Below are 12500 nucleotides of genomic sequence, written 5' to 3' on the forward strand. Positions count from 1 at the left end.
AGACAGGAGGATAGCCCTACCCAATTCTGATCATTATTTGAGTTCATATATCCATGATTCAATCTTGCATTGAGCATTTATAGATTGTATACATGATGAATGCATAGTATCCCAATACATTACAATGTCTTCAAATGATACACCCATTCAGCCCTTGTGATTATATTATGCATAGATGGTGGTTTATTCATAACTGCTACAGGGTTTTATGACAGCTCGTGTTTTTTGACTCAAGGCGTGGTGAGAGAGCAGAACGCGGGCGTGTGCAGGCATGTTCCACGCGAAGTGAAAACCCTCGCTAGTCTGCTAAATATGATTATTCTGTTTGAGGGATCCGACCGGGAGCATGTACAGCTCTCCCCCTCACCCCTGAACCCATAGCCCCGTCTCCCCGGGCCCGGTAGGAGACCTGTCAGGTGGGAACAGCATAGGTAGACGAGAGAGGAAACACTTCGGAGGGAAACTTTCTCTAGGTCAGATCATGTGAACAGTCACTGGCGTGATACATTTAAATGAGGCCTATGTATTGGCCTGGCCTATTTTGCACAATAATACAAATATTTATGTAGGTCAGGTAGGCTACATTTTGAAGGTATATGGACAAAATGTTAATTAATTTGTACATTTTATTAAAGAGGTTTGAAATTCGAAAGTAATACCCTAATTTTGGCATCGAAATCATGGGCATATAACTGTGGATCTTTATACACATTAATACAAATCTATCCACAATATATCTCATGAATGAATCGAATATGATCGAATAGATTATTTCGAGCTACTGAGCATGTCATCATGCTGGTATTATTTCCCAGAGTTATTTCCTTATTAATGTCTGTTATGCAGGCTCATTGAACAAGAGCAGGAGATTTAGACATTATTTAACGAAAAATAGCTGCTTTCGATGAAAGGGTCGATTTAGAATAATTGTCCACATTTTGTAGACGTCTACATCAAAAACAATTCCTGAAACATGTTCAACTTGTTATGGCTCAGCGCATTTTAATTGTCTAGGCTAACGCAGAAAAATGAAATAGCCTAAATGATTTCTATAGGCCTATGTTCTCTTGGTGATCTCAATAATCTTTTAAATACTTGTTTTGTTCTTTGCTGAAATCGAAAAGGCCTGTAGCGACATGCAGATATACATTTAAATGATCCTACAGGTAATAGCTGATACAATTGTTTAATACATAACTCAATGACGTCATCATGATTTCCAAGTCGATCCAATTATTTATTTACGTTTTTAGTGACGGTGTTTCATTTTATCACGCACGTTAGTCAGTGCAGGTTATTCTAACATTATCATTCTATTGAACATTGTCAGCGGATGGAAGAGTTATTCAATTATTAGAACAATTATTACGACACATTTTGGGGGGATAACCTAATTGCATGCTTTTTTTGCCTTTTTGGCTCTTCAAAACAACAAAGAGAAAATCCTTAATTCCAATTTAGGATACAATTCGTTAAGCCTGCCAAATCTCATGAATGTTTAAAATTATCTTTCGAATTTGCTTAAGATTTTTGGGTAAGCGAATTATTTTAGTCATAACAGTTTGATAGAGCACTGTTGAGTGAACTATTTGGTTTTGGCCTAAATCATTTTCTTATTGCCTGAAATCCCGTGTGAATTTCGGGTTCCCTCTCTAAACCACTCATCGGCTACTAAGCGCTGAGTCATGCTCCTACAGCCTCCCCAGAAGGCTGACTGGCCTGCAGTACTACTGTTCATTAGTTTATCTGTCAACACCTTCTTTTCACCCTCCTCTCCTTTTCCTTTCCTCTCCTCTCCTAGCGCTAGCGACTTGCACCTGCTCGAGGCTCGAGGGGTTCCAGCTCCCAGGCCCGGTAAACAGCTGGCTCCTGTGTGTGTGTGTGTGTGTGTGTGTGTGTGTGTGTGAGGGGGATTAGACGCGTCATCATATAACTGACAGACGTCTGGCATGCGTCAAAGGGAAAGCGGAGTGCGTGCGACCCGTCAGCGGTTAGATGTGTTGGTTTCTTGCTTCAATTTCATTTATTTACTCAGCATAAGCCGCGTGAATTGCCCCTGGGGAGAAGATCATAATCCTCGTTTATTTGTTTTAGATTGGTCATCGCATTTGAAACTTCAAATCCATTGAGTAATTGTTTTTTAAACACCCATGCAGTGTTTTCATAGACTATTGCTTGACTTGATCTCCTAGTTTGAAGGAATATGCCACAGTAGCTACATATTAAAGGTGCTATATGTAGAATATCTTGTCCATGTGGAAGCTAGATGAATTGCAACAACTCTTAGGCTGAATATAACAACTTTCCCCCTTCCCCACATCCCATTTTCCACAACATCCTGGAAAGGTTAGCGCTATCCAACACCCCAAGGATCCCGGATAGCATGGATCATGGAGGAGACTATTTCACTTTCAGTTTCCTCCACTAACTTCAAACAGCTTTATAATTGATTTATTTTTGTTATTGAAAAGATATTTCAAAGCTTTTCAAATGGTACAATGATTCCCTACACAATTCAGTGCTTGTTTTCTCAAATAAACTGACATTCAGCAAAGATTGTAGAATTGTAGAAACCCAGAAATGACAGAGGGATTTCTACATCGGCCCATTCTGCCAGTCTGCCATTGTTCGTTGTGCAGGAGGAGATGACCATGCATTTGAGTGACACCAATGTAAGAGAGGGAGGGTGCCGTTTTCCCATCTTGACAACATACGCCGGTCTGGCTTCTGTTGTCAATTAGAATGTCTGCATTTTAGAATGCGATTTTGTGAAAATATATTGAAGCAGTGTCATTCCACTATTACTGCAGATATATTATGGACATTTTCTGAAAAGAATTCTATATGTAACTCCTTTAACTTAGTAAAGACCATTAGCCTTTGAGGACCAATGTCAGTGGTGATTGAACCAAGCCGACCATGAACCTACTGGTTTTAATAATACAGGTGTTGAGTTGATATGCTGTCAGGTTTGTTGTAAAGAAATGAGAGAATAAATGATGGTCATGCTCTTCTAGTTAAAGCTGAACTATAAGTAAATATAAATTCAAAGACAATTAAATATTAAACTTAGTCTGTTATGATAAAGAATGTGTTTTTATTTTACTGCGCCATGTTGGCTCTGTCAAATGACAAACCTGTTCAGGATTCTCTGGACTGTCTGATGAGGGTTTACACACTGTCAGCAGTACCACCTTTGTTCAGGATTCTCTAGACTGTCTGATGAGGGTTTACACACTGTCAGCAGTACCACCTTTGTTCAGGATTCTCTAGACTGTCTGATGAGGGTTTACACACTGTGAGCAGTACCACCTTTGTTCAGGATTCTCTAGACTGTCTGATGAGGGTTTACACACTGTGAGCAGTACCACCTTTGAGCAGGATTCTCTAGACTGTCTGATGAGGGTTTACGCGCTGTGAGCAGTACCACCTTTGAGCAGGATTCTCTAGACTGTCTAATGAGGGTTTACGCGCTGTGAGCAGTACCACCTTTGAGCAGGATTCTCTAGACTGTCTGATGAGGGTTTACGCGCTGTGAGCAGTACCACCTTTGTTCAGGATTCTCTAGACTGTCTGATGAGGGTTTACGCGCTGTGAGCAGTACCACCTTTGAGCAGGATTCTCTAGACTGTCTGATGAGGGTTTACGCGCTGTCAGCAGTACCACCTTTGAGCAGGATTCTCTAGACTGTCTGATGAGGGTTTACGCGCTGTGAGCAGTACCACCTTTTTTCAGGATTCTCTAGACTGTCTGATGAGGGTTTATGCGCTGTCAGCAGTACCACCTTTGAGCAGGACTCTCTAGACTGTCTGATGAGGGTTTACACACTGTGAGCAGTACCACCTTTGTTCAGGATTCTCTAGACTGTCTGATGAGGGTTTACACACTATGAGCAGTACCACCTTTGAGCAGCATTGGTGTGTGTGAAATAGACTATAAGGCCATGGTCAGTTGTGCTTCAGGCAGGCGATAAAGAGATGGCAGCTGATCAGTAACCAGAGAAAGCAGGGACCTTGGCGTTGCACTACACTGTGGCGCCTCACACTGCAAACAGACACACACACACTACACTCAGACACTGCAAACAGACACACACACACTACACTCAGACACTGCAAACAGACACACACACTACACTCAGACACTGCAAACAGACACACACCACACACAGCAAATACAAATACCAGTGGTGATGAAGTGGTGTGATGGAGCTGTAGTCGTGTTGTCACATTCCTGTCCTCCTGTCAGCGGCCTGTCCCCAGACCCCCTGCCGCTCACTCTAATATGCTATGGCTAACCCACAGGCTAACCCACCGGCTAACCCACAGGCTAACACACAGGCTAACCCACAGGCTAACACACAGGCTAACACACAGGCTAACCCACATTCTAACCCACAGGCTAACCCACAGGCTAACACACAGGCTAACACACAGGCTAACCCACATTCTAACCCACAGGCTAACCCACAGGCTAACACACAGGCTAACACACAGGCTAACACACAGGCTAACCCACAGGCTAACACACAGGCTAACACACAGGCTAACACACAGACTAACCCACATTCTAACCCACAGGCTAACACACAGGCTAACACACAGGCTAACACACAGGCTAACATAGAGCCCTAATAATACCAGAGGAAAAGCACAACTGCATTGTGGATGTCTGATGAAACATGCACACACACACACACACACACACACACACACACACACACACACACACACACACACACACACACACACACACACACACACACACACACACACACACACACACACACACACACAGCCGTCTCAACCTGTTGGGGCCAGGGATTAGAAAATCAGGCGGGAGGTTAATTTCATAGATTTTATTGCCTCTTCTCTTCTCTTCTCTACTGTGTGTGTGTGTGTGTGTGTGTGTGTGTGTGTGTGTGTGTGTGTGTGTGTGTGTGTGTGTGTGTGTGTGTGTGTATTTTCATGCTCTGCCTGGTGCCTGCTCTGCTGCTGTCTCCACTAGTGCTCATTTTCCCCTAAAAATAACAGTCTCTGCCCACACCATGACCCCATCGCTAACACACACACACATATATACGTTTGTGCGTGTGCACGTGCATGTGTGTGTGCTTGTCAATGCGTCATGGCAGCGGGATTGAGTTTTGCGGTAAGGGCTAGCTTGGCACGTGGTGTGTGTATGGTTAAATGCATGAGAGCATGGCTATTTGAAGCATTATTGGTCACAAATTTAGATAGGGACTTAAACAATAGACTGTTGTCTCCTCCTGGATCTCACCATGCTGAAATAGAATAGGGTTCTGTTCCTGACAGAGATAATAATAGAATAGGGTTCTGTTCCTGACAGAGAGAATAATATAATAGGGTTCTGTTCCTGACAGAGATAATAATAGAATAGGGTTCTGTTCCTGACAGAGAGAATAATAGAATAGGGTTCTGTTCCTGACAGAGAGAATAATATAATAGGGTTCTGTTCCTGACAGAGAGAATAATAGAATAGGGTTCTGTTCCTGACAGAGAGAATAATAGAATAGGGTTCTGTTCCTGACAGAGAGAATAATAGAATAGGGTTCTGTTCCTGACAGAGAGAATAATAGAATAGGGTTCTGTTCCTGACAGAGAGAATAATATAATAGGGTTCTGTTCCTGACAGAGAGAATAATAGAATAGGGTTCTGTTCCTGACAGAGAGAATAATATAATAGGGTTCTGTTCCTGACAGAGAGAAGAATATAATAGGGTTCTGTTCCTGACAGAGAGAATAATAGAATAGGGTTCTGTTCCTGAGAGATAATAATAGAATAGGGTTCTGTTCCTGACAGAGACAAGAATATAATAGGGTTCTGTTCCTGACAGAGAGAAGAATATAATAGGGTTCTGTTCCTGACAGAGAGAATAATAGAATAGGGTTCTGTTCCTGACAGAGAGAATAATAGAATAGGGTTCTGTTCCTGACAGAGAGAATAATAGAATAGGGTTCTGTTCCTGACAGAGAGAATAATATAATAGGGTTCTGTTCCTGACAGAGAGAATAATAGAATAGGGTTCTGTTCCTGACAGAGAGAATAATAGAATAGGGTTCTGTTCCTGACAGAGAGAATAATAGAATAGGGTTCTGTTCCTGACAGAGACAAGAATATAATAGGGTTCTGTTCCTGACAGAGACAAGAATATAATAGGGTTCTGTTCCTGACAGAGACAAGAATAGAATAGGGTTCTGTTCCTGACAGAGAGAAGAATAGAATAGGGTTCTGTTCCTGACAGAGAGAATAATAGAATAGGGTTCTGTTCCTGACAGAGAGAAGAATAGAATAGGGTTCTGTTCCTGACAGAGACAAGAATATAATAGGGTTCTGTTCCTGACAGAGACAAGAATATAATAGGGTTCTGTTCCTGACAGAGAGAAGAATAGAATAGGGTTCAGTTCCTGACAGAGAGAATAATAGAATCGGGTTCTGTTCCTGACAGAGACAAGAATAGAATAGGGTTCTGTTCCTGACAGAGAGAAGAATATAATACAATCAATTATTCCTAGATCATAAATCAATGTTTCTGTCAAAGACAAACTAAAAATTCAAATAATGAAGTAATTAGTTAATATTATGGTTATGTTCCTTTGCTGAGAAGTCACAAGGCTAAAAACAATTACCATAAACACATAGTAATTACATCAGAAACAATAACAGGAACTTGACAAGTGTTTGTCATCACATACCAGAACAGTAGAAAGAAACGATGCAGACAGAGTGTGTGTTGATCATCAACTTCTGAACTCGCTGGTTTCAAATCTTCACAGAGCATATGTTAAGGTATATTTGAACAGACTGAACTTTATGTACTGTATGGAATTGAATGCTGTACTGACACCCTCATGTCAAATGGCAAAAGCCTTTCCTGTAAATCCAATCTGGATCCAGCAGCTCTGTTCATGTAGGCCTGCACAGTTCCTGCTCCACGGGAGCCATGATGGGGTATGAGTTTAGCTTGGGTCGGAGTCAGACTGAACATCAGCAGCTAAGAGTGAAAGCCAGGGTTCAGGTGTTAGGGTCAGAGTTCACTTTTAGGGTCAGTCTGAGTGAGTGTTGCTGTTGTTTGTTGGTTTGACCTGACTGGGGTGAGACAGTTAATGTTCTGACTAGGGGAGCTTCATCTTTCTCCTCTTTCCTCTGTCTCACTCCTCATTCCCCACCTCCTCTTTTCTCTGTCTCACTCCTCATTCCCCCACCTCCTCTTTCCCCTGTCTCACTCTTCATCCCCCCACCTCCTCTTTCCTCTGTCTCACTCCTCATTCCCCCACCTCCTCTTTCCCCTGTCTCACTCCTCATTCCCCCACCTCCTCTTTTCCCTGTCTCAATCCTCATTCCCCACCTCCTCTTTCCCCTGTCTCAATCCTCATTCCCCCACCTCCTCTTTCCCCTGTCTCACTCCTCATTCCCCCACCTCCTCTTTCCCCTGTCTCACTCCTCATTCCCCCACCTCCTCTTTCCCCTGTCTCACTCCTCATTCCCCACCTCCTCTTTCCTCTGTCTCACTCCTCATTCCCCACCTCCTCTTTCCTCTGTCTCACTCCTCATTCCCCCACCTCCTCTTTCCTCTGTCTCACTCCTCATTCCCCCACCTCCTCTTTCCTCTGTCTCACTCCTCATTCCCCCACCTCCTCTTTCCTCTGTCTCACTCCTCATTCCCCCACCTCCTCTTTTCCCTGTCTCAATCCTCATTCCCCACCTCCTCTTTCCCCTGTCTCAATCCTCATTCCCCCACCTCCTCTTTCCCCTGTCTCACTCCTCATTCCCCCACCTCCTCTTTCCCCTGTCTCACTCCTCATTCCCCACCTCCTCTTTCCCCTGTCTCACTCCTCATTCCCCCACCTCCTCTTTCCTCTGTCTCACTCCTCGTTCCCCCAACTCCTCTTTCCTCTGTCTCACTCCTCATTCCCCACCTCCTCTTTCCTCTGTATCAATCCTCATTCCCCCACCTCCTCTTTCCTCTGTCTCACTCCTCATTCCCCCACCTCCTCTTTCCTCTGTCTCACTCCTCATTCCCCCACCTCCTCTTTCCTCTGTCTCACTCCTCATTCCCCCACCTCCTCTTTCCTCTGTCTCACTCCTCATTCTCCACCTCCTCTTTCCTCTGTCTCACTCCTCATTCCCCCACCTCCTCTTTCCTCTGTCTCACTCCTCATTCCCCACCTCCTCTGTCTCACTCCTCATTCCCCATCTCCTCTTTTCTCTGTCTCACTCCTCATTCCCCCACCTCCTCTATCCTCTGTCTCACTCCTCATTCCCCCACCTCTTGCCTCTGTCTCACTCCTCATTCCCCCACCTCCTCTTTCCTCTGTCTCACTCCTCATTCCCCCACCTCTTTCCTCTGTCTCACTCCTCATTCCCCCACCTCCTCTTTTCTCTGTCTCACTCCTCATTCCCACACCTCCTCTTTTCTCTCGTATCTCCTTTTCCTCCTCCTTGTCTCCTCTCCTCATCTCAGCCCATCTCCTGTGAATCTATGCAACTCTCTCATATCCTCTCCTCTTTTTCCTCCCTCCTCTCCTCTTTCTCCAACTACTAATATCCTCATCCACCTTGTTATCCTTTTCTATATTCAGTATACCCTCTTTCTGTAACAATCAGCTTGGATCACAAACCAAGTTACCTTTTTAAAGTTCAAAGAAATACTGTGTCAATATGAGAGCAAAGATGAGTACATTGTAATCGTTAGATTACAATCAAGTGAACAAATACCATTCTTTCAATGATAAAGTTAATATAGAATTTTCTCTAAACTCTCAACGTAAATTGTCCAAATCACAACAAAAAATAACAAAAAAAGAATCTCAAAGCACGACTAGGCAATCACCCTTAAAAAACATGTTTTTGAAATATATATACACAGTTGAAGTTGGAAGTTTACATACACCTTAGCCAAATACATTTAATCCTGGTAAAAATTCCGTTTTAGGTCAGTTAGGATCACCACTTTATTTTAAGAATGTGAAATGTCATAATAATAGTAGAGAATGATTTATTTCAGCTTTTATTGCTTTCATCACATTCTCAGTGGGTCAGAAGTTTACATTCACTCAATTAGTATTTGGTAGCATTGCCTTTAAATTGTTTAACTTGGGTCAAACGTTTCGGGTAGCCTTCCACAAGCTTCCCACAATAAGTTGGGTGAATGTTGGCCCATTCCTCCTGACAAAGCTGGTGTAACTGAGTCAGGTTTGTAGGCCTCCTTGCTCGCACACACTTTTTCAGTTCTACCCACAAATTTTCTATGGGATTGAGGTCAGGGCTTTGTGATGGCCACTCCAATACCTTGACTTTGTTGTCCTTAAGCCATTTTTCCACGACTTTGGAAGAAAGCTTGGGGTCATTGTCCATTTGGAAGACCCATTTGCGACCAAGCTTTCACTGCCTGACTGATGTCTTAAGATGTTGCTTCAATATAACCTCGTCATTTTCCTTACTCATGATACAATCTATTTTGTGAAGTGCACCAGTCCCCCCTGCCTCAAAGCATCCCCACAGCATGATGCTGCCACCCCCATGCCTCACGGTTAGGATGGTGTTCTTTCGGCTTGCCTTTACTCCTGTTGGGCAAATGTTCCTGTGTTGGAAAATGGCCTCGTCCCAAAGGGCATTAAAACACAATTTCAATGACAGATTTGGATTGTTTGGATTGCAAGCCTCCTCCAAACACAACGATGGTCATTATGGCTAAACAGTTCTATTTCTGTTTCATCAGACCAGAGGACATTTCTCCAAAAAGTATGATCTTTGTCCCCATGTGCAGTTGCAAACCATAGTCTGTTTTTTTTATGGCGATTTTGGAGTAGTGGCTTCTTCCTTGCTGAGCGGCCTTTCAGGTTATGTGGATGTAGGACTTGTTTGACTGTGGAAAAAGATACTTTTGTACCTGTTTCCTCCAGCATCTCCACAAGGTCCTTTGCTGTTGTTCTGGGATTGATTTGCACTTTTCGTACCAAAGTACGTTCATCTCTAGGAGACAGAACACGTGTCCTTCCTGAGCAGTATGGCGGCTACGTGATCCCATGGTGTTTATACTTGCGTACTATTGTTTGTACAGATGAATGTGGTACCTTCAGGCGTTTGGAAATTGCTCCCAAGGATTAACCAGAATTGTGGAGGTCTCTAATTTATTTTCTGAGGTCTTGGCTGATTTCTTTTGATTTTCCCATGATGTCAAGCAAAGAGGCACTGAGTTGAAGGTAGGCCTTGAAATACATCCACAGGTACACCTCCAATTGGCTCAAATGATGTCAATTAGCCTATCAGAAGCTTCTAAAGCCATGACATCATTTTCTGGAATTTTCTGAGCTGTTTAAAGGCCGTCAACTTAGTGTATGTAAACCTCTGGCCCACTGGAATTGTGATACAGAGGTGAAATAATCTGTCTGTAAACAATTGTTGGAAAAAAACAAAAAACAATTACTGGTGTCATGCACAAAGTAGATGACCTAACCGACTTGCCAAAACTATAGTTTGTTAACAAGAAATTTGTGGAGTGGTTGAAAAAGAGTTTTAATGACTCCAACCTAAGTGAATGTAAACTTCCGACTTCAACTGTATATATATATAAGGTATACTGACTAGTAAGGTATATTATATATATATATATATATATATATATATATATATATATATATATATATATATATATATATAAATAAAGACTAACCAGTTGAATCCAGTTGAAAGCTATGATGCCGCATTGATGTCACTTGTTAAATCCACTTCAATCAGTGTAGATGAAGGGGAGGAGACAGGTTGAAGAAGGATTTTAAAGCCTTGAGACAATTGAGAGATGGATTGTGTATATGTGCCATTCAGAGGGAGAATGGTCAAGACAAACTATATAAGTGACTTTGAACGGCATATGGTAGTATGTGCCAGGCACACCGGTTTGAGTGTGTCAAGAACAGCAAAGCTACTAGGTTTTTCATGCTTTTCTGTGTGTATCAAGAATGGTCCACCACCCAAAGGACATCCAGCCAACCTGACACAACTGTAGGAAGCATTGGAGTCAACATGGGCCAGCATCCCTGTGGAACGCTTTCCATACCTTATTGAATCCATGCCTCAACATTAGGAAGGTGTTCCTAATGTTTTGTACACATATTTATATTCAATAAGGTGTTGCAAAAAAATCAACAGTAAACAGTATCACACTTCTATGTCCTCCACTCCTTCCTTTCCTTTTCCTTGACCTTTTCCTCCTCATCTGCATCATATTGCTGAGATTGTTATCATGGTCTTTACAATTACTCTTGAAATATGTCCTTGCTGTATATAAAATGTTTGCTGTATTGTAGTATAGCACCACAGCTGCCCAGATTCTCATAGATTCTTATGGAGTACATCTCAATAGTCTGAATCAGCGTCCTCTCCTCTCCTCCCCTCTCCTCTCCTCTCCTCTCCTATCTACTCTGATAACATGATAAAAGTGAAACCAACATGAAATAAGCCAACCAGAACCAGTTCTTTAATTTTCACTCAAACTGAAGGAAAGGAGATGAGGATAGGAAACCACCACACTATTGAGATGCACCTGTTTTCTCTACTGACAATCAGGCTCTAAATGAATGCTTGTCAAATGTATCATTCTTTGCCCCTTTCCTTAAAATGCTTTACATACGTTTCTGATGTAACACATTTGCTGTCAGGTGCAGACTGTGAGTTTGATGCTGTCAGAGTCAGTCCTTACAGAACATTGCCTGGAAAACACTAACATGGCTACCATGGAATTATGTGACATTGTCCAAGTCTAAGAGCTTTATACGCTTCTTGGTTGAAACCTGAAATTATGAACTCTTTTGAGGTATGGCTGTTGATGGCCTGTGGCTGTGCTGCCTCTGTGATTGAGGGGAGACCCCTCAGGGGACACTGCTGAGGGGAGACCCCTCAGGGGACACTGCTGAGGGGAGACCCCTCAGGGGACACTGCTGAGGGGACACTCCTGAGGGGGGACTCCTGAGGGGAGACTCCTGAGGGGAGACTCCTCAGGGGACACTGCTGAGGGGACACTCCTGAGGGGGGACTCCTGAGGGGAGACTCCTGAGGGGAGACTCCTCAGGGGACACTGCTGAGAGGAGACTCCTGAGGGAAGACTCCTGAGGGGAGGCTGAGATCAGGCTGCCCTCTGCAGGCCAGACTGGGTGTTGCAGGTGAGTCTTCTTCTCTGACTGCTGTCCAGCAGAGGTTATCCCAGGTCATCATACTACCTTGGTGAGTGGAGGTGCAGAGTCATCCGTGCTGCTCTCATATAAAAAGCCTGCAGTTTTCTAGACAAGACTAATACTTTATTGTCCTTTTTTGTTCAGATCATGGAAATTCATATTTTGCTTTTAACCCAACCCCACGAGAAACACACAGACACGCACAGACACACACACACACACACACACACACACAGAGGGATTGGTAGCCAGCCAGGGTCAGCCGCGATGCAGCAACATAGGTACGATTCAATCTATTCTATATGG

At 43.2% G+C, this 12500-nt stretch overlaps 1 protein-coding gene across 1 annotated transcript in view; it reads left to right on the forward strand.

The window, feature by feature from the left end:
- Positions 1 to 12500, forward strand: part of LOC112241176 (protein Wnt-4a) — a 38476-nt gene that overhangs the window by 1694 nt on the left and 24282 nt on the right. The window lies entirely within an intron of this gene.

The sequence above is a fragment of the Oncorhynchus tshawytscha genome, linkage group LG02 (genome assembly GCF_018296145.1).
Source record: "Oncorhynchus tshawytscha isolate Ot180627B linkage group LG02, Otsh_v2.0, whole genome shotgun sequence".
Taxonomy (NCBI): Eukaryota; Metazoa; Chordata; class Actinopteri; order Salmoniformes; family Salmonidae; genus Oncorhynchus; species Oncorhynchus tshawytscha.